This window comes from Magnolia sinica, chromosome 3 (genome assembly GCF_029962835.1).
Source record: "Magnolia sinica isolate HGM2019 chromosome 3, MsV1, whole genome shotgun sequence".
NCBI classification, from domain to species: Eukaryota; Viridiplantae; Streptophyta; class Magnoliopsida; order Magnoliales; family Magnoliaceae; genus Magnolia; species Magnolia sinica.
Window position 1 is genome coordinate 70,602,312 of NC_080575.1, and position 23,100 is coordinate 70,625,411.

Below are 23,100 nucleotides of genomic sequence, written 5' to 3' on the forward strand. Positions count from 1 at the left end.
ACATGCGGCGTTTCCTCAAGATATACATGGGCCCACAACTCCTAGCCTAGGTATTGCATTGGTGTGCAAGACACGGTGTTGGAACTGTGGCAATGGTGCAATCGCAAGGGTATAAGTTTCAGGTTGAGTCAACTCAGATATTCGAGATGCAACTTAGGATCGCACGCGCATTTATTGTCTACAGGTCGTGAGTCGCCGGAATTCGACGGGGAGGATCGTAGGAGTTGGTGGAACAGTACGTTACCAAGATACGGGCCTTAAAGCTCTCCCCTCCTAATAAAAAATTCATCCTTGAAATGCACACTATCATGCAATTAGACAAAACTCATAATGGAAGAGAAATCATAGCATTATATATAATTAGAGACAATACAAAATACAATCAATCATTAAGAGATGGGGATAGCATTCGTAAATCTCAGCCTCTCGCTCTTAAGATGGCTCATCAATACTATGATGACCCCATTGCACCTTCACCAATGGGATGAACTTAGTCCAGAGGACCTGCTCCTTCCGATCAAGGATGTGAATTGGCTGCTCAATGTAAAAAACGTCCTCACGAACCTCCAAAGGCTACCAATCAATCACAGGAATGATGTCTGACCCACACTTCCTCAACATAGAGATATGGAAAACGTTGTGAATGTCAGGCAACTGAGGTGGTAAGGCAAGCCTATAGGCCACGAAGCCAACGTGCCTAATGATCTCGAAAGGTCCTATGAATCTCGGAGAAAGCTTGCCCTTCACTCCAAAACAAACCACACCCGTCATGGGTGAGACCTTGAAATACACATGGTCCCCAACTATGAACTCTAAGGGACGACGCTGAAGATCAGCAAAACTCTTTTGCCGGCTCTGAACTGTGTGTATCCTCTACCTGATGATATCGATGGCCTCTGATGTCCTCTGCACAAGCTTGAGACCTAGGAGACAATACTCTCCAACCTCGGCCCAACAACTCGGAGATCTGCATAGTCTGCCATATAATGCCTCAAAAAGAGTCATGCCAATGGTAGCCTGATAACTGTTGTAGTATATGTGAACTCAGCCAATCGCAGACGATCATCCCAGCTACCGAGAAGTCAATCACGTAAGCCCGAAGCATATCCTCAGAGATCTGGTTGACCCTTTCGGTCTACCCATCGGTCTACAGATGATATGTAGTACTGAAATACAAGGCAGACCCCATCGCCTTCTAAAAGCTCCTCCAAAACTGAGACATGAACTAGGGGTCTCGATTAGAAAAGATCGAAACTGGAATGCTATACAGTCTCACAATCTCCTCGATGAATATCTTAGCAAGCCGGTCCAAAGGCCAAGTCACATGAATCGTAAGAAAATATGCCGACTTCGTCAGTCGATCGATAATAACCCATATGACGTCATGACCGCACTGAGTCCTCGGCAATCCCATGATAAAATCTATGGATACGTGCTCCCACTTCCACAATGGGATGCTCAATGGCTGTAAGGAACCTGGGGGTCTCTGATGATTGGCCTTGACATCCTGGCACGTGTCACAATCGGCCACAAAACTGGCAACCTGGCACTTCATCCTCGCCCAAAAATACTACCTCCTCATGTCCCGGTACAGCTTCATAGAGCCTAGGTGGATAGTAAATCTCGATACGTGTGCCTCAGTCATCAGATCTCCGCACAACTCTGGAACGTCCAGGACACACAATTGGCCTCTAAAACGAAGTCCATCATCGGAACCAATCTTCCACTCCGACTGCTCCTCTGATGCGGCCTCTGCTCGGCAGTCCTACAATGACTAATTTGTCTACTGAGCCTCGATCACCCTTGTGATAAGAGAAGGTTGAATCGACAGGCTCGATAACTGAATAATGGTAGATTGCAAACTAAAATTAAAGTTGTACACAGCTACATCCTTGAGCATCCTCCACTCCTAGACCATCGTATGCGCCACTAGGTCCCGTGACTGACGGTTAAGGGCATCTACCACCACGTTCGCCTTACTAAGGTGGTACCGAAGATCTAAATCGTAGTCCTTCAAGAACTCCATCCAGTGTATCTGCCTCATATTCAACTCTGACTACGAGAAGAGATACTTCAAGCTCTTGTGGTCAGAGAAGAGCTCGAACCTAACCCCATAAACATAATGCCTCCACACCTTCAGTACGAAGACAACTCCAGCCAACTCTAGATCATGCGTGGGGTAGTTCTACTCATGGACCCTGAGCTGGTGAGACCTGAAGGCCACGCGCTTCCCATACTGCATCATGACAACACCCAAGCCAATATGCGAAGCATTGGTAAAAACCACAAACCTTCACTCCCAGAGGGAAGAGTGAGGACCGGTGTAGACGTTAGATGGTCTTTCAGCTCTGCAAATGCTTGCTCACATGCAATCCTTCCAAATGAACTCAGCGCCCTTCTGGGTCAACTCGGTCAATAGGGCCACAATACAAGAGAATCCCTCAATGAAACGTTGGTAGTAACTCGCTAAACTAAGGAAATTGTGGATCTCAGACACGTTCATGGCTGGCCCCACTGACGCACATCATCGATCTTTGAGGGGTCCACTGCGACGCCCTGCCTCATCACCACATGACCAAGGAACTTCACCTTCTCCTACTAGAACTTACACTTCTCCAGCTTCGCATAAAGCTGGTGTGCACGGAGGGTCTAGAGATTGATCTCCAAATGTTTCTCATGCTCCTTTGGGTCCTTGAATAAATCAGGATGTCGTCAATAAATACCACAACAAACTGATCGAGATACAAATGGAAGACCTCATTCATCAACTACATGAATACAGTGGGCGCATCGGTTAGTCCGAAGGACATGACCTGGAACTCAAAATGACCATAGCGGGTCCTGAATGTTGTCTTCGGGATATCCTCCTCTCGGACACGCACCTGATGATAACCAAACCACAGGTCTATCTTTAAAAAGAATTGCGCCTCACAACTAATTAAATAAATTATCAATCTTCAGAAGTGGGTACTTGTTCTTAATCGTGACCTTGATGAGCTCACAGTAATCCACACAAAGCCTCAACGAGACATCCTTCTTCTTCATGAAGAGTACCGACGCTCCACATGATGAACTGCTAGGATGGATAAAGCCCAACTCATGCAACTAATCTAACTACTTCTGCAGTTCTCACAACTCTAATAATATCATGCGATACGGGGCCTTTGAAATGGGCACGGTACTAGGCATGAGGTCAATCTGAAAGTTGGTGTGCTGGCGAGGTGGTAACCCTGAAATCTCCTGAAACACATCAGGAAAACCACAGATGACCGTCAGCTGGTCGATACACAAGGTGACTGGCTCCTCAATGGCATATGACATCAAGTAAGAAAGCTGCTCTCCTTTGGGCTCGGTTACAAACTGGAACTACGGCATGTCGGGTATACAAAACGTAACTGTCCTTGCGGAGTAGTCCAATATGGCATGATACTCGGTGAACCAATCCATGCCTAAGATGACGTCGAACTTGGACATCAACAAAGCAAATAGATCAGTAGGCAAAAAGGTCTCTCCTACCAAAACGAGGCAAGACGAGCAAAACTGGCCAAATACTGCGGTCTTCCCTAAGGGTGTCGATACTAACAAACCCTCACGAGCAGACTCTAGTGGCAAACTGGTCGATCACCAGAAATCATCGAACATAAAGGAATACGATGCACTAAAGTCAAATAGAACACATGCTATGCATGCAAAGATAAGGAGGGTACCCTCAATGACCCCTCCTGATGACTGAGGGTCCTACTCGGCTACGTAAAATCTGCCTTAAGCCTGCTAGGGAGGTGTATTCCCCTCTGAGGTCACTGCCATTGTTGTTGCCGTTGTGACGGCTTATACTGTTGTCTTGGCTACTGGTGGGGCCTCGGTGGCTATTGTTACGGTCTCTGCTGCTGAGGCGGCGCTCTCGGCTACTGCTGCTACTGCTGATGAGGGTGGGGACACTCCTGCCTATGGTCCCTGCCCCACCACATCCGAAGCATACACCTGAGAACTGACGTAGAGGTGGTGCTGGAGGTGGTGCTGGTGCTCGGAATACTGGGCGGTCCATGCGCCTCTGCTACGGTCGATGTTGCTGCTGTTAGGAGCTATTAGATGGGGCCTTCCTCTTCTAGTCTTCTCTCTGCTCACAGACCCTCTGCGAATTGACCCAATCCGCCTCATATATCTGGGCTTGCTACACGACTTGCTCAAATGTCGGGAGCATGTGTCCAACGACATGGCTCTAGAGAAAAAAAATTAAGTCATTCTTAAAACGACGGGCCTTCCGCCCCTCATCATCAACAAGGTATGTTGCGAATCTCGACAGAGTAATGAAACGGGCCTCATACTAGGACACTGACATGTCCTCCTACATAAGAGTCTCAAACTCAAGTGCATGCTACTGACGGACATGGTCTGAGAAGAACTTCCGGTCAAACCGATATACAAAGTCCTCCCATGTCTACTTGAAATTGGCCACTGCCACACAGGCGACTGATGCCCACTAGTGCTCAGCCTCACCCTGGAGAAGAAATACAGCTAACGGGACCTGTTGTTAGGTCTTACACCACTTGGTATCAAAAATCTTTTCCACCTCTGACCTCCACCTCTCTACTGCTATGGGGTCAGGCTCTCCCTTAAAACATGGGGGATCTAGCCTTGTGAAGTCTCGTAGGAGGGCACTCACGTACTCCTTCTCAGCCTATGCAGGCGTATCTGCGAGCCGCCTACCCTGCACTTGAAGAAGGGTGGTCATGGCCTGAAGCATCTAATGGAGCTGATCTACACTTACGGATATAGTTGGACTACACTAGTCTTTGATGGGGGAGCAGGAGTCGCTCGGGTCGCTCTCCTAGGCGTCATGTCCTACAGGAAGGAACAAGGGCCTATTAGCCTTAAGAACTCTCGAATGCACACATGTTAGGGGACAATATTAGAAAATTATGAACTCGGAGACCTAATCATCCTAAGTTCATAGCAGATATGTGATGTTATCCTTATGTATTCTCAAGTTATGTTTTGATACCAACTTCTGTCATGCCCCAAACTCAGAAACCGGGCTCAAAGAATTCCCGATCGATGAATTTGGCGCCGACAGCCTCTGTAGTACCCCTTTCTCAGATCCCGACACTCATGTGCTAGATTTCGATCCTAAAAATACCTTGTAGGATCCCAGGATCGGAATCTATCATATGGGTGCCGGGAGCCGAGAATGGGGTACTACGAAGTCTGTCGGTGCTGGATTCAGCAATCGAGAATTCTGTGAACCCAGTTTCTGAGTTTGGGGCGTGACGCGTATTCTCACACTGGAGGCCTATAAAGGTCTTAACAAGTTTGCAAAAGCCTCTAAAACCACATCCTATACAAGGAATAGGTTTTAGACTCCTTGGACTCTTATACTCACTTTATAAGTGGATGAGCCCTTCTTGATGTAGCTCGTAGGTTGCTTGATTTTTGTTTTGTTGAGCTTCAATCAGCTCTCTAATGCTCACCCGATCACGATGTTATGGTTGATCTGATGTTTCAGCTTCACGATCGATTTCCTTGCATATGATGGTCCTTTTTGGGTAAGCAATGTAATGGGGGTGGGTTGAATCTCTTATAACTTGATGGCAAGTGGATTTCCTATAAGCATCACGGTGGAGTGTTTACCGGCTCACTGTTTCCTGTCGTGTAGCCAACTTAAGTTTTGGATGTCTCATTTTTGGCCCCATGTGCTAACATTATCTGGAAAAATGGATGGTTGGGGTGGATTTTTCACAAAGGTTACAGTGGGCCCCATCTAGCTTTCGGTAAGTTCCAGCTAAAGGCTTTGGCAGGCAACTCAGTCTAGCTTGTTTTTGGCCTAGAAGAAAAAGAAAACAGAAAAGTAAAAAACTCTCTTATATGCCGAGGTTTGCTAATTCCGCATGCCTGTGGATTCATGCATATTCACACGTGGACACAAGTGCAAATATGCATCGCATGTGTGAGATTTACACTTTTGATAAGATTGGAAATATTGCTTAGATCTTCTGCCTTAAAAAATAAGAGAATTTTACTTCTAAATGGGCTAAAATGTAAAAAGTTATTTGACAGTTTTTCTCTTGCAATTCATTTGTTTTGATATGTTGTGGTACAAATGAGGTATGAAATAGCTAAAATGTAAAAAATTCATGTGGATGATGAAACATGTAATGCATGTATGTGAGTGAATACTATTCATCTTTGAATGCAAGTGTGGATGCACGTTAAAAGGCACATCGGTTGGATCACCCTACTCCATGTCTCACTGAATCTTGACCGTTCACCAGATGTAAGTTCTTAAAACCTTAAATTAATCTTGAATCATTTGTATGGTGAGCGGGCATCTTTTCTATTATCGGAAGAATTCATGGCCTCCGGAGGAGTACGTCAGCAAGGCTACGTTGCATTTTGTGAGTTCCCATCCATTGACTGAGATTCATTAGGAATTCTGTTGTATCATGTTTGTAAAATCGTTCTTGAATCATTGCTCTAATTTGGTTTTGATTCGATGTCATTGGAGTTGGTTTTGGTTAAGAAATAGTTGGGTAGCCGTGGATTCTAATATAGGATTAGGTATGCTGTCGCACCTCATGAGATTCAATGAAGTTCTCTCTTCATTCTACATATTTCAAACATGCACAGCAATGATCGGGACTATGGACTTTGTGGTCACTATGTGGACGGCCCCACAAAGCTAAACATGGCATTGATTGAACGACTCTGACCATGCCATTGTTGTGAATTTTACTTGTTGAAATGTGGATGATTGCTCTGTTTTGAATGCGTCATCTCATTTTCAGGCTACTGATAGGATGGTAGTTACCACAGTCCAATCACCTTGATTGTTTGTATGTATGGCCCATCCACATGGTGCAGCACCAAACTGATGGTCGTGATCACTGTGCACTAGGGGTTGGTTTTTTTTTTATCTATGTCAATTTATCTTCACTCCCCTGAATTGTTTTTCAGTCCGTACGATTTCCAGTTGAATCTGTAGATTGCATTTCCATTTATTTGATTTTTGTTTTAGAAAATCAGTTGAGTCCTTGGAAATCTTGCTAAGCTGTTTCTAGCTTTTTACAGACTAAAATTTAGGTTGAGTTTTGGATCTGTCTCATTTTTGTGTTCATGCTCTGTGTTTCATTTAACATTATAAGATGATGAAGACCTCTGTTGTTATCCATAGCTTTAGTTAGTTTGAAATGTTGTAAACTATGTCGAAATCCTTCAAAATTTCTGGCCTACCTTAGAAATGGCAAACATGCATGGTGATCAAATTGTTGATATGCTTAGCCACATTGTGGTTAGGTGGTCAGCCAAAAATCATTATGATTAGATAGCTTTCATAATCTGATTGTGCTACTTTTTGCCTCTTGCTGAGCCACATGCTGGTTCAAATCAATCTATTGTATAATGACACTAGTTCTTTGGGCCTTTAAGATTATATTTTCCTTGAAACTGTGGCTATTTGGCACAAATAATTTTGAGCAAGAATCACATATGTCTAGCCTATATTCATATTTCAAGTATATAGGTATGCTGTCTGATGTTCTGAAATCTAAACACGAGGAAAGGGAAGCCTACTTGTCCGAAATTGAGGTTTGGCTTTCCTCCTTTTTTGTACATATATTCAGGTAAAAGAGGATCTAACTCCATTTGTTTGTGTGTGCCCGCACACATGCAGGAAGGAGTTAGAAGATGTGTTGTCTATAGATGATCTTGAAAGCCTTAAATACTTGCCAACAGCTAGTTTTGAGTCAGAATTTTGGAAAGTGGTTGGCCAGAATCGTTTGCCTAAAACAGACAGAAGAAAGGTGATACTTCTTGTTTGATAACTATCATTATAATTTACATGTTATGTCTTAACCCATTAAGACTGAGGAGTCAATCTCAACATTATTAACCTTCTGAGGATGTACATTATGATTTTTGTTTCTGTGTAATTGCTAAGTTGTCCATTTCATTGTTCAAGTGAGCTTGCTTTGGAAGCTTGTTAGAGTTCCACTTCCTGAAAATGTAAGAGCTCAGGAAGTGCTTGTGCTCTTCCTTCTGTCTACTGGAATCAAGAACCCAAGTGTTGAATTGGGTGCAAACAGTTTGAAGTCGAAGAGTGCACTACACTAAAATCATTATCATTATCAAATTTTTTTTATATATATACAAACATCATGTCTGACTTCTTTTTTTATTTTGTTCCATTTTTCTGTTTGATTTTTTATGTCCAGAGATACATGTTCATTGACAAAAGAATTCCATTGATGCATTGCTTGCCAAACAGGTTGTCCTTGCGGATATCTATACTATGGAGGTTCAAGGGTGGACCTCACACCCCCAGGTTCAATTGGATCTGTTAGAATGGAAATATATAACCATAGTTTTTCTTTTAGATGTTTTCATAGCTGTACGGCTCTACAACACCATATAGTTATAAGTAGATGGTACTTCAACAAATTGTCTCTAAATAATTTATATCAATTGAGTCCTCTTTTAGAGGTTGTATTTCAACCATAGCAGATCCTGTCAATAGGCTTAATATATAAAGACCCATACATCTATTATTCAAGAAGCATGGTGGAAATCAAAGCCTTTGGTAGTATTAAATGCACATTGGCTTGTCTTATGGACACCTTGTGTTCTTTTCCATGATGCAGGGTGGTAGACAAGGACTAGGGAGCTGATTTTAGGAAGTTATTTGCTGGTGCAGCCCTTTTTTACCTTATTTTATGGCTTGACCATATGTAGGCAAGTCTTCTTTCACTAATTTTTATTTTTGTGTAATTGCTAATTTTCATATGAATTGAATTTCTTGTAAATGCATGCAGCGGGCCGGCATTAAGAATAGTAAAGATAGGAACAATTGTTGGCACGAGATTGGAACTGGACCATTTTGAATTTTTAGGCATGCCGGCACCAGATAGGAACTGCTCATCATGTGAAATCTATACTAAAGTACTTCCTTGATGTATCGTAACAGGAAATGTTGGGAGTCAAGCCACCAAATCAGGTCCTTTTCAATGACCCAAAATGTTTTATGTGATGGGCCTCAACATAATTGATACATTGTTCTATGGATGTTTCCAGAGCTGCCATTTTCTTTAAATTGATACATTGTGCACTGTTGATGGATTTTTAAGCTTGGTATGCAGATGCTACATCTTAGGCAAAGGACGGTGAATTGCTTGGCCGTTTGAAGCTAACCTTTGCGCAAAATGCAGCAACCACATCAATTTTTGATACCTTGCAAGATCGGCTATCCTTCCAAGGAGTTTTGTAGTCTCTTCTTCCCTCTCTGTTATCGTTTTTGGTGTGATTTTGACTTGTCCTGGTTGATCTACTTCCTGTTGGATAATACTTGATATTTTCTAAAGCCATGATGACACACATGTAAATGGGAGATGGATGTGCAGATGGTGGTATGGGAGTCCATTTCGTTTGTGTTGTTTCTCTTCTCACTTCCTATTTGGATTTTGTTTTCAAATTATAGGATGAGGGTTTTAGTGTGTTGCTATTATTTTGACATGGTTCCATGTTGTCACAGGAAGTTCATTCTCATGCACCAGGCAGGCCACATAGTTTCTTGTGGGTAGGTCTGTTGTCCATTGCTTTTATACATAGTATCCAATCTTACGAGTAGGCTAATGTGATTTTTTATTTAATGATATTCATGGTGGGCCCACCTCATGCATGGATTGAATGTCCTACACACTTGACATATGGATGGTGTGTTAAGCTTAGCTAGTATCTAGTGATAAGAAACCATTACTCACTTTCTACGTGTCATGTTATAATAAAAAGAAGAAGTATTTGGCGATAGGAAATCAATACTCACTTTCTACTTGTCATGTTACTTGAATTTATTTATTTTTTAAAAAAAAAAAAATTTTGAAAAAGTCAAAATTTATTCAAAGAAAGAAGTGAACAACAACTACCAAAAGAGGAAAAAAAAAAAAAAAAAGGGCTAGCCACAACACCAACTTGCAACTAAACCACAACTCATAACTCTGAAAACAAAAAACAAGAAAGACCGAACCAAAGAGGCTAGAGGAAAACCTAAAATAAAAGGGGAAAAAATATGTGGGACGTATAGGCATATAGCCAAGTTGTGATCTTACATCTGACATTAAAGGTTTCTTAAGGGTTAGGCACAACACTCTTTCAATCCAACATGAACTTTTATAGCTTTTGAATTTCTCAACATCACAGGAATGTTTCATGCAGGTTGTTCAAGTAGTGTGGATCTGTCATTGACCCTAAAGATTTAGCCTGTTTTTCTTACGTTTCTTTATGTTTTTGCACGAAATAGGGAGCTACTACTTGTAGATAACTGGGAATTGCTTTTGGTATTCCTTAAAATAGGGTTCACAGTTCCTTCTGCTCTGTTAACATATGTTTAATGGCTATTGATTTGAAGAATCACCCCTTACGATTTACTATTCATTCCTCTTGTTGTTTCCATGTTCTCATGTGGGGTTATGATTTATTTTTGAATCCTTCAGAGGCGTAGCCTCAGGTTCATCCTCTACATAGGAACTTCAGTTCGTGGCTTTTATTAATATTGTAATCTAGCTGCAGGCATGAGCAGGTTATGCTGCTTTCAAAACATGCAGACCCTGTGCAATAATAGAACTTTCTTATATAATGCATTGAAGAAGTAGATTGTAAGTTATTACGTGGTATTTTCTAATGTTTTCCCTATTCTCACCAATGACTACTTTCTTTGAGCAGGGTTTTGTCATGAATCTACAGCCATCTGAAGCAGAGGCAGGTTTTGATATCCGGGTCCCTCCGAATGTTGATGAAGAATCTTTGGAGAAACGCATTGCTGAAGAACGGGCACCTTCTTCCCGTACATTTGAGGTATGGAATAACTTTATAGAGTCTTTGATTATTTCTATAATTTATGTAGGTTTAATTCGAGCATTCGCCGAGTACTAGCTCCCGAATGAGCTAAAGTATATTATTAAGCATCTACCAAATTTCTAATTATCTTAATGTTATTATTTATTTTCTGAAGTCATGCCATCTATTTTAGTATCCAACTTTTTTGAGGCATGTACCATGTTCCGTGAACCATTTATGTGTTGACCATAGTGGAGGTGAGACATAGCGACAACCAAACTCTCTTTTCAATTCCATGTTTCACGCCTAACTTGGAAACTATGGGAATTATTGTTTGGGTTAGCCCCACTTAGGCCATTTCCTCTTTATTGAATTGAGTTGTTAGCAATTTTGTGAATGGGATTCTTATTAAAAAATCATGTGAATTATTTTTTGAATGACTATCAGGTGTAAGATTCACAAAAAAAATAATAATAATAATAAAATAATTGATCTACTAGGTATTATTCATTAATATCTTTTACAAATAATTGATCTTGCTTAATTTATTTTTGAGAATTTTACAAATAATTACCTCCTTAATATAGACTGGCAAATATACTCAAAGAGAGTTTGATTTCTTTAGAACAACAGCCCATTTGGTAGAAGAGGTAACACCTCTAGCTATGCTCTCTGAGCGGCAACTCATTTGGAGCCCACTTTCATGTTGACCCAAGGGTCCTAGTGTGGAACTACCAGATCTGCCTGTTGAGTCTAAAAGTAAAACGTGGTGTTTTTTTTTTTTTTGTTTGTTAACCTTATTTTATGCTTATACCTATAAAGGCACTTAATTTAATAGATTTGATATTAAATTTGGTGTGCTTAAAGAAGTTGAGGCTAGGGGCTTTATATTCGACCCTCCAATTGTGTTAAGTTACAAGTTATTACATAGAGTTGGTTGGATATCTTCTATTTTTTTAAATGTTATTAATAGTTAGTTGGATGATGAATGATACTTGAGATTGATAATGACAATAAACAACCTATTATATATGTGTGTGTGCGCGCGCGGTATCCTTGGAGGATTTATTTTTTAAGGGGACATGATATTCTTACAGCATATAATATGGTGCCCCAATATTGCTTGTATGTTACTAGTATGTAGTAGATATTATTAGGTTAATTTATCAAAAAAAAATTGTTTCTTTAGTTTAAAATGCATTCTATTATTAGTTAGTTAGATGATGAATGCCAATTGCGATTGATTATGTAATTGTTTAAGTATATGACAATCAGTTGCCCATTTGAGAATTTTTATGTGGCCAAGTATAGATATAGTGTGCTTTTAGAGGCATAAAAATTCTCAAATTATCCCATGTTTGGACAATTCAAGGTTGGATAGATTAGAATGCTTTTGGTTTCCTGATTTAAATGTGCATGCTAGTTCTGCGTTGCATCTATCCTTTTCTCTCTGGTTACGTTTCTTATTTCTTATATTTATTTCTAATGTCAAATATCCTCACATTATATAGATACTTGACATTGGAATTAAATGTAAGATCAATGTATCTGGAGAGACATGGGGAGATGCTGCCAGAATTTCGGTGTGGGCATTTAAATAAGAACATGAAAGCATTTCAATCTATCCAGTCTTGGATAAGTGACTGATTTAGTCAGTCAGTTAGAGATACCATTGGGATTCTATTAGATGTATAAATCGTCGTCGCTTGTGGGGTGAGCAATAATAGTACCTGTTTCATTCTAATTTGTCTTTTTAATTCTCTTCCTTAAATTTCTCTTATACCCATTCTAGTTTATCTCTCCTAGGAAGCTTTGTCGGGCCCACGTTATATTTCAACTAATTTGTCGAAGTGTCCGAGGAACATAGTGATGGATAAGAGTTGGATTCATTTATCAAGGTATCTTAGTAACTTCTCCTTCCAGTTGTTGTGACCCAATGGTTAAGATGCATTGTTTAACATGTCCTCCAATTGCATTGAATGATTTAGGGTAAGCAATGCATACTTAAGTGGAGCTACGGAATTCATATACTTTGCATTTACAAATACAAGTGATAGAGCGAGGATCCTATGTCCATGTAAGAACTGCAATAACAACTTCTGGGTATCTCGACAAGAAGCATACAATCATATCATCTTTATAACTCAATGCAACTCTTGTTCTTTCCATGTTTCTTTACAACATTAATAGGAGGGTGTTTACCTTTTTTTGCGTGTTTTTTGAAGCAGTCTTAGATGATGAAAGCCAAGCAAAAGAGAACAGCTACATTTATGTGAGTATTGTTGTTGTTTTCTTGGTACATGTTTGTAGTATTATAAGTCTTAAGCTCCATTTGGTCATCACATCAATCTTTACGAATATAAATTTTTATCAAACCAAATGGATTTTAAGCCCTTTTTCAACTCCACCAATGCAACTACTTGCATTGCTGGTCCCAAGCACGAGTAAAGGAGGGAGAAGGGCTTGAGCATCGCAAAGTCAATGACAGAGGAAGCTTACTAGAATTGGCCATTCAAAGTGGACCTGAAATAAAGCAGGTATTTTTAAAGTAAGTTTTCTAGCTATGAATTTTGTTTTCAGCCGGTTGGTTTAATTATCCATGAGCAAAGTAATGTAATCTTTAAGCAGGTTTATTTTGAAGTTAAAGGTTGGCCTAGAAAATTCTCTTTCCATCAGTTGTATGTCCATGGTAAAGTGATTACGTATTATTCTATCTATTCTTGTTATTAAAGTGACTACTTAATCCATACTAAGTCTCTATTCACTGTAACTTTGTTATATAATTGTCCCTAGGCACCTTGCATCATTTTCCATAAGATCTATGATGATATACTTTTTCCTTAGATTAGATCAAGCTAATTACTTTATCTCTGCCATGAACAGAAGAAAGGGACATATTCTCTTGTGGATTCTCATTACAGTAAAAAATGTTGAGGCAGTAGGTTCGCCTTTATTTGACTCACTACAGTTTGGATTCTCTTAGGTGAATCCAGATCATGTTCCATATGCAACTATGGTCTGGATGAGCTGCATGTAGCAGGCACGAAGTGGTTAGATGCAATCCTAGAGAAAAAAGGTCTAGGTTGCTTGAATTGTTTTGTAGCATTTTATAAAAGTATTTTGACACCTTTAATGTCAAGGACTAAAATCCTCCTCTCAATGCTTGTCTCAGGTGGAAAATCGGGTCGCAAAAATTATTGATACGAAGTTGGGAAAACAAGTAATTGATCACTTTCCTGCTCTATAAAAGTTCCGAGCAAATAGAATCATTTTCATCATCAATCTTGTCATTTCAATCTTTGCAAATGTAAATAAACCTTCTTTCATTGATTTCCTTTCATGTCTTAGGTTCCAAGATTTCTATGAACAAGGAGAGCGTAAGACATTATTAGCTGAAGTTTCTGAATTGTGGGATTAGGTTTCTGTAAAATCACTTTTTCCTTAAAGTTCTTGCATCCTGTATGCTAAAATTGTATTTTTGGTAATATGCAGCTTTTGAAAGTCCTCAAGTGGAGATATGACCAGTCTACATTCCCTTCAAGGAGAACATCTCAGGTTTAGAATTGAGTATTGTAGTTAAAACAGTTATTGCTTGTTTACTTTAGAAATTGAAGTTCTTGTCAACAATTTTACCTTCTAATATAGGATGAAATTAGAGCAAGCTGCATCTTCTGCTGCTCAAGAAAAAAAGCCATTAAATATGGAGATGAAATCCTCATTTCTATGTTGATTGGTCTATCCAGTGGTAATGCATTGTTCTTGGAATTTTGCTTCTTAAACTTGTAACATGAATTGTGTTTCTTACTAGTCATTGGTGTATCGAATGTATGTCTGAGAATAAGAAGGAATTGTTGTTGGTCAAGTGGCATAAACCTCAATGGGGACCAAGATGAGAAGCTTTCATTGGTTTCGAGTCTTTTGACCAACATTTTGGTGTAGTAACTGATATGGCTGCTAAAGTGAGAGTAATGTTCGTAGTTTAGCCAACTGAGAGACATTAGATCTATCCAAAGTGGAACTTAAGAGTGACACCAAAATTGTGGCAAATAGCATCACGAAAAATCAGAAACCTGATGCATAGGGTCCTTATAAGAACATCGTTTTTGGTGCATGGAACTATTCACTTCTACCACATAGGATCTTGCATTCATGTCTTCTTTACTGCAATGTTTTAAAATGAAGTTCTAGGACTAGTTTCATATGGCTGCTCTATTTTTGTAGCTGGATTGAGGAAATCAATCAATGGCAAGCAGAAGTACTAAATGCCCAACTGACGGTTGAGCAGCTTCAACAACGAGATCAGTTGCTCACGGCCCAAAATGAGATGTTGAAGGTGTGGAGAATTCCTTTTTATATTGTTGGAGTTCATTACCATCTACCGTACCTTGCTTTAATGATGTTCACTATCACTTCTACCTTTTGTATAGATGGACAAGGCTATTCTCAAGAGGAAGGTTGCAGAATTGGATGAAAATTTGGGCTATTGTCCATCCAGATGATGGCACAAATGGAAATCAACATTATTTCTAATCACCATGCACAGGCTCCACAATACAGTGGAGGTCCTTTTGGTGCTCATTTCATGGCACCTGTGCAATGCCAACAATTCTAAATGGTTGATATTTGGTTATACTTGTTTGATATCTCGACTCTTCTTTCTTATATATCCAGCCCGAAACATGAGGCATTTATGCTTGGAACTTCAAAGGCTAAGGCATTTAGGGACACCCAACAAAGTGCTACTAAGTATGGAGATCCTGTCCCTTTGATCAGAGTCCTACAAACAATCATTCAAGAAAATTAGACAACAACAGTGTACAGAAAATATGCCAAAGATTGGATTGATTTGGGTTGAATTTCTTTCTATGCTAGGGGAGGTATTTTGTAAATGGGCTCATACCAAGTCATTCATTGTTGGAAACTAATTGTAAGGGTGAAAATGCTCCCCACTACTTGCATTATAATATAGATTTAGAGTATTAATATTAAATGCTTAAAGTTTTAGGAACATATTCGATGGCTGGGAACTTCCATTTGGTATAGTTTTAGGACAGCTTTTTAGTACTTTCTACATTTTAATTATTCTTTTCTTTTACATTGTGGCAAGTGCACATAGATGGATCCTCAAGCAGTACCATTCAAAGTTATCTATGGTGTGGACCTAAAGTTATGGTTGATTTGTTAGAGTAGATTGGGGTAACCTTTTAAATTAAGGCATTTCCTTTATTATTATTATTATTATTATTATTATTATTATTATTAAGATGTATATCTCATAAGATTTTTAAAAATGTCTGCCAGAACCTGGTATCTCTCTCTCTCTCTATATTCTCCCCATTGTTAATGGAATAAACATCTATTTTGGTTTCTACAAGATAGTCTCTCGTGGTTAACATGACCTGACAAATGGGCCCGGCATGTGCAGGTCGACCATGTCAATGGAAGCCATAGCTTGTCCTTGAAGAGTGATGGGCCTGATTGGTTTGTGAATGAAACACATCTTTCATGAGCCACTGCTCTCTTCATGTGTGTGCATTTGGAGGATAAGTGTTGTAGCTAGTCTACTACGTGATGGCAAAGAAGACCCAACCTTGAAGCATGGGTTTATTCTCATCCGGATATGACTTAATTCCATTTCAGTTCAAATAAAACAAATCCCCACAACAAATCAGACATAAAAAGACTTTAGCAAAGAATCCTACCAATTTTATTAATGGCTTATTTTTTAATTCATTTATTCTATATTTATTGAATGTTATTTCTTGACTTTTTGTTTCCTTGTGTGCAGGATTTTAATCAATTGTGTCTAAATTTAGGCCTACAAGCACTTCGATTTTTTATGCCAGTCATGGATTTGTATTTTTTTTTTAAATTATTCAAGACCATTTTCAATTTATTGTTGTAAATATTATATTTTTTATTGTGAAGTAATATAAATTTTCTTTAATATTCAGTTTTAATTGTATTACAACATTTTTTATGTTTTAAATATTTAAAAAATACAGGTTTTAATTGAATTATATATAAAAAAAAAAAAAATTATTGGCCTGCGCAGGGGCCTCTCCAATCTATACAAAGACTTTTACCATCGCTTGTATAGACTTTTATCAGCGCTTTACCGTGAATAAAAATGTCCATAAACCATGCTTTTACCGATCCTTAGATAGACTTTTGCTGGCGCCTTTTCACTTTTACTGTCAGTTCTTTTAGAAATACCAGCAGCCACAAAAAGCGTTGGTGAAGCCATAATGGGCGCTGGAAAAGGGTGGATAATTAGCAGCGCTCAGCCAAGCGCCAGTGAAATCTTGTTAGTGCCGTTAGAAGTATTCCGGACAAACCTGGAAAGCGCCGGAAAGGTTACGCTGGCGTTTATGAAGGCTTTTTACCGTGCTTGGAAAAGGGAATGCTGGCATTTATGAAGGCTTTTTACCGTGCTTCTGACCGCCAAGAAAAGTTTGTTGTCTTGTAGTGATATTAGGGTCAGTCGTAAATGCATACATACATACATGGAGAGCACTAGCATGGTATCACTACCAACACAACTTGCCAACTATTGAGGTGGTTAACGCGGAGTGTGCATCTAAGTTGCTAGGTTCATCATGTTAGTCTTTCATATTCACGGTAGAAGTCAAAAATTGGGCTAATCTAATACTCAAGTGGGACACATCACATGGAACAATGATAAATCATGCTTAAAATATATTGTACATATGTAAGCAATAATTAAAATGATTCAACAATTTCTAAAACGCCACCCTTAGGAATTGCCGAGTATCAATGGATGCTAGAATGATGTTTGGATGGTTCTATTGTCTTTTAGATAGTTTACACCCTTCGATTGATTTGACTAATGAAACAAATTTTCCGACACTACCTCTAACATATAATATATTCAACATGGCTTTTCCCACCATGCACAGAATGTGAATAAAGTCAAAACGCAGCGCCACTTTACAGTATCTTCATATGCCCATGGTAGAAGGGAACAGAAAACTAATTTGATTTCTTTTTTTTTTTTGTTTTGTACTATATTGAAAAAATCATGCCCATTTCTTTTATATAGATCACCAAAACGTGGACAGTTACAAAAGACTCATTCAAGGATGGATTATTTTTTTATCATTTCTGATTGCAGTTCATATGCTAGCTATTATAATGGAAATGATCCAGTTATTAATGCACCTTTTTAAAAAAATAAAATAAAAATAAAAAGATAGATTAAAAGGCTATGCATTAACAACAATTTTTTATTTTCAAATTTGAATTAAAAATATTAATTAGAAAAAAAAAAAACAAAAAACAAAAAAACAAAAAACAAAACTATCTTTTGTTTGAAATACTTCAACAAAACCTAATTCACCATATGTGGCCTACTTAAGCTTTGGATTGGCCTACTTTTTTGTGTGTCCCTTCATGCTGGTGGTTTTGGCTGATGCATGCATCGGTCTATCAAGTGATACCCAACTCGTCTGACTTGACTCGTAGTTGGTTGGGACAAATATAGCTCAGTACCATGAGTAAGCCCTATTAACCCCACTAGGGGTTAGGCCTCTTTATACCTACACGAGTGAGTCATGACCCAATTAGAACTTGAGTTGGCACAAGTAGCTAGGTTAAAAATAAATAAATAAAAGAGTTTCAATAACATATACAGAATATGGTGGACCCCACCTTCTGGGAAGTTTTATTGTTCAGTTATCCCCCCCAGTTGCTCTTGTAGTGTAACCCACTTTCATTTCCCTTGGGACCACTTTTAATCTCGCCAGCCTAAAATCGAAGGGCCATTGTAGCTTGACCAGCTCACTGGACCCAACTTCATATGTACATATGTTATTCTACGAATAAGTCATTTCTAATTATAAATTAGTAAATCATTATCTTGAATGTAGATAGTTTCTTTCCTCTAAAATATTTATTCTGTGCACGTGTAGTCCACTTTATCAACAAATATATTAGGAAAATTAAAGTCGACAAACTTTAATAATGGGCTTGGGCCTCATGTGCTAGGCATGGCCAGGCCCATTATGAACCTAGAAAAAAACACAAAAAAGATATTACTGTGATTTTCTTTTCTTTTCTTTCTTTATTTGGTCCTAAAATCTAAAATATTTAGGAGCGGCTGATACAGGCAGGGTCTAGCCCATTACTACACTTGGCTTGAGGACAGACCCGAGCTTGTAATCTAGGCTGTGTTCCGTCGGGGCCAATGATAAATGGCCCTTAAATAAAAAAGAATGGATGGGTAAAAGACATTTGCTAGCTATTCCTATTCAACAGACATGCATAGTTTAATCTCAATGGATCCAGATCGTACTTCAATGGTCCAAACTATATACACGATGGACCACATCTTTGATCGAGGATAAACTAAATAATTATTGTTATACCGATAAATCGAACTATTTGAACCTTTGATCATCCGATTCCTTTCTTTATGCCATGAGCCCCAGGGGCAAGGCCTGAGCCATTTCAGGCTAATTAAGGCTACGCCTGCACCCAACCCTAGCTAGCCCAATTTTGAACCCTTGGGGAACCTCTTTTGTAAAGGGACCATGTTGCCCATTTCAAGAGGATGGCCGTACCTTGTAGTTCACTGGGCCCAGAATCATGATGGACCACTCATTAGATGTTTCACACTTGTAAGTTAAAAGTACATTCATGAGAAATTTTCTAGCCATCTATTTATTCATGGACTCAAAACCTACATTATGCGCCGACCTGATTCACAGGCAGGGTGGGGCCCATATATTAAGCCAGCCTGAGTCCCTGACTAACATGCATGAGAACGTGAATGGTGCCCTGATGCTCCCAATGTAGCACCCTTAAAGGATTGACTAAGTTGATTTTTCAGCCAGATGATCTACATTGTCCAAATCAACCGTGGATGGTGGAATCTTGCCCCTTGATGCACAGACACGTATGGCGTGTAGATAGGTCTTGTGCATGTGGGTGGATGTAGCAAGCCTAGAGATTAGTGTTGTTAACGCGCCAGCCCTGGGGTTGTCATGGGCCCAGATTTTGTACTATCAGGCCAATTCAAAATTTTGATTTTCTGGCCCAAGCCCAGCCCATCGGCAGCCCCACTGGAGATTGGTGAATAATAATGATAGGGGAAACAGAGCATGATGGATGATACGCAGGCACTGAGAAATCATACACCCATCACATAAGTAAATCAAATTCAACTAGCCAAACTATGAGCCCAGTTCACATGTATCATAAACCAAAATTACACATTCTAGAACATATAACTGCTGAGTTAGTGGACGTTATTTGAAAAGTCAAAATGAAAAATATTCAACGGTCCTATTTCTGCAAACAATTGTCCACGAATTGTTCTACTGATCTGATTATGAGATTTTCACTGAGTTACTGTGGGTTCCACAATTCAGGCAGTTTAAATTGAGTTAACATATGCCAGGTGTAAAATTTACCATGCATCATATGCTACCAGAGTATCAGATAACTCCTGACATCAGGGGTGGCAATGGGCCTGACTAGGGCCAAGCTGAGGTTGCCCTAGCGACGCCCTTCTCCTGGAAGTCCTGGCCCGAATCAAGCTAAATATGAATGAAATAATCAAAGGTTGAAAGTAGCTCAATCTAAGAATTTTTGTTCGATATCCCTTCCGTCCACTAAGAATCACATTATATCAATGATTCCATAATTGAAATATGATGGGCTTTTAAACTATACACATTTGTTGAATCAGAACCACTCACACTTTCTTTTAACTATTAATTCCTTTTGTATGATAGTGGATTACTTGATGATTGGATGGGCTAATGAGATGGGTGTGGTCCAACTTGGACATTGGTCCAAGATTTCAATCTTGGGCCTGGCCCGGCACAGACATCAGGCTGAGATTTCAAGCTGGCCCAGCCCTAACCTCGATGGACCAGGGAGGACATTCGGCCCATCGCCATCCCTACGTAATATATGGCAATCATATTGTAAGAGGGGCAAGAATTCTTCTGGGCTTCCTATACTTCAAAGGTTTTATTGAATATGTCAGATTTTGGTACCCTTTTCTGGAATGATTTATATAAATAGTAACTTCGGGGGATTTGGGTTCCAGTCCTTGCCTCGGTCGTAAACTCTGGGAGTTTCAACACGGTTCTTGGGTTCGAAACCCATAGGTGGTGAAATCCCATTAAAAAATAATAATAATAATAAAATAAAATTCAGTGGATAGATTAAAACCGCAATATAGGTCCTTACTGTGTGCGAAAAAAGTCTTTTTCATCCCCCTGATGTTTTAAGGTTTTCTCGACCGTCCTTTCCTAAACACTGATGATGAAAGGTTAAGCTTTGGAGGATTTTGGGCATCCCCATCCACAATGGGCCCAGTAAAATCATTATTCTAGATAATCCAGCCATGGCTCCAATTGAACGGTTGATGCAGATGGACTCCATACTTGTCCTCGTGCTCACCAATCACTAAATTAATAGAGAATAACTTGGATATTCGTTTAGTTATCTTTACTACCAGATTGGTCGACATTTATGGGAGGTTTAAAATGAAAGGTCGTTTTTTGGGGTACCTTTCAAATGAATAGAGGCCCTCCAAAAATAGGTGTTGTTGTATATATTCTAGTTTTAACCGGTTGTAACAAAATCAATAAGAGAATGACATATGGCATTACATGAAGATTAGGATGTGTATGACATTTTTTTAAAAGATATATATTACATTTTATATAAAATCATAGCTAGCACTATTTGGTGCTACACGTCATTTGAAAATGGGACATAATCAACAAGGTATTGCAGTCAAGATAAGTAGAAGTTTAGAGTACGACTAAAAGACAATGTAATCAAGAAGGCAGAATCAAATTCGATCAAGAGAATAGGAATAGGCGAAAGAGAAACACACACAAAATAAGGATCTAGATGCTGACTCTTCTGCTATTATAATTGACAAATTAAAGAAGAGAAACATATAACGAATTGATGTTGGAGAATTTTATAAATAGTAGAAGAAATCAACAAAACACGGTATCTCATACAAATCGAACCAAATCAAATATATCAATTTACTTTATTGCAATCTATCCTAAAGGTAACAATAATTCAATAGGAGTAATTCGTATTTGTAATTCAAGTATATACTTATACACACTGAACTTGATCCTTATCTAATATCAAGCCGTTCTTTTAAGGGGCACATTCTTGAAGTTATTCCTAATGACCGATTGTGAGTTTTTCATTGTCTTATATGCTAAAAGGTTTTTTTTTTTAACCAAAAAAAAAAAAAAAAAAAAAAAAGCAAAGCGCAACCAACTTTTAGTGGAAAAACCTCATCATTCAATTATAGCCGATCATTACAAAAGTCTGCAAATGGTTGAATAAGTGACTAATCTTCTCAAATTTTGGTCATATATGCTTATATTTGATGTATCTACTTACTTCAATGCCTGGTGGTCAAAGGTAATCGGTTTGAATCGAGCTGTTGTATTGATTCCGGCATGCATACATACCACACATGATAGAAAACAAACCAAGTGCCAATATGTGTGTGTGATGCTTTTAGGTAGCCAGTGCACAGTATTCTTTAGTAAAGGGAGAAAAATAATGCTACACGTGGATAAGTGATGTAGAGCGGGTCGCGGACAGTTTCATGGCCAAGATGGATCAGAAAAGGCCCGGTCGACGACAGAAGTGATCCGGACCATCGGACCTTAGATCGGGCGTATCTCGCAATCCGGAATGAGTTAGCTGACGTAAAATATATGATTTTGGGGTAGAACGAGCTACTTTAGCCAACCAACCCCGCTATGCCGGGTTGCGCAGCCCGGAATTGCGAAAAACCCCTTGATTGACGGTCGTTTCCCTGTTTTAATTTCGTTTTTACTATAAATAGTAAGTTTTAGTTTGATTATAACTCTTCATCCGTTGGGCTTTAGGAGTTGCGTCCAACGTGAAAAGAGCTTAGAATAATTAGGGGAGCGGTTTGGTGAAGCCAAATAGGACACTTACTATTTTTGGCCGAAAACCTTGCGCACTAGTAGACATCACGACCGTCTATAAATAGTAAGTTTACTATTTATAGTAAGTCGCGGATTCTAAGAGTTTTAGTTGTAGTTTGATTCTGATTTCTTTCCCATTGCTTGGTACCCCTATTTAAAGGGTTGTGAACTCATTTTTATTCATTCATTAATTAAATTCGAATTTATTAGAATTTATTTTTATTTCCCGCTTTCTTTCCTCGTGGATTCGAGAATTCTCTGTGAGGAGTCCAGAGAAGTTCCGTGGATTCGGAATAGTTATCCTCTTGAG

General features: G+C 39.1%; 2 long non-coding RNA genes across 2 annotated transcripts; both read left to right on the forward strand.

The window, feature by feature from the left end:
- Nucleotides 1–8,804: 8,804 nt before the first annotated feature.
- Nucleotides 8,805–10,828, forward strand: LOC131238538 (uncharacterized). Its single transcript, XR_009167902.1, has 3 exons — nt 8,805–9,395; nt 9,521–9,569; nt 10,708–10,828. It is a non-coding gene; the product is annotated as an uncharacterized LOC131238538 (long non-coding RNA).
- A 3,023-nt stretch (nt 10,829–13,851) lies between these two features.
- Nucleotides 13,852–15,309, forward strand: LOC131238539 (uncharacterized). Its single transcript, XR_009167903.1, has 4 exons — nt 13,852–13,897; nt 13,994–14,376; nt 15,043–15,154; nt 15,249–15,309. It is a non-coding gene; the product is annotated as an uncharacterized LOC131238539 (long non-coding RNA).
- The last annotated feature ends 7,791 nt before the right edge of the window (nt 15,310–23,100 follow it).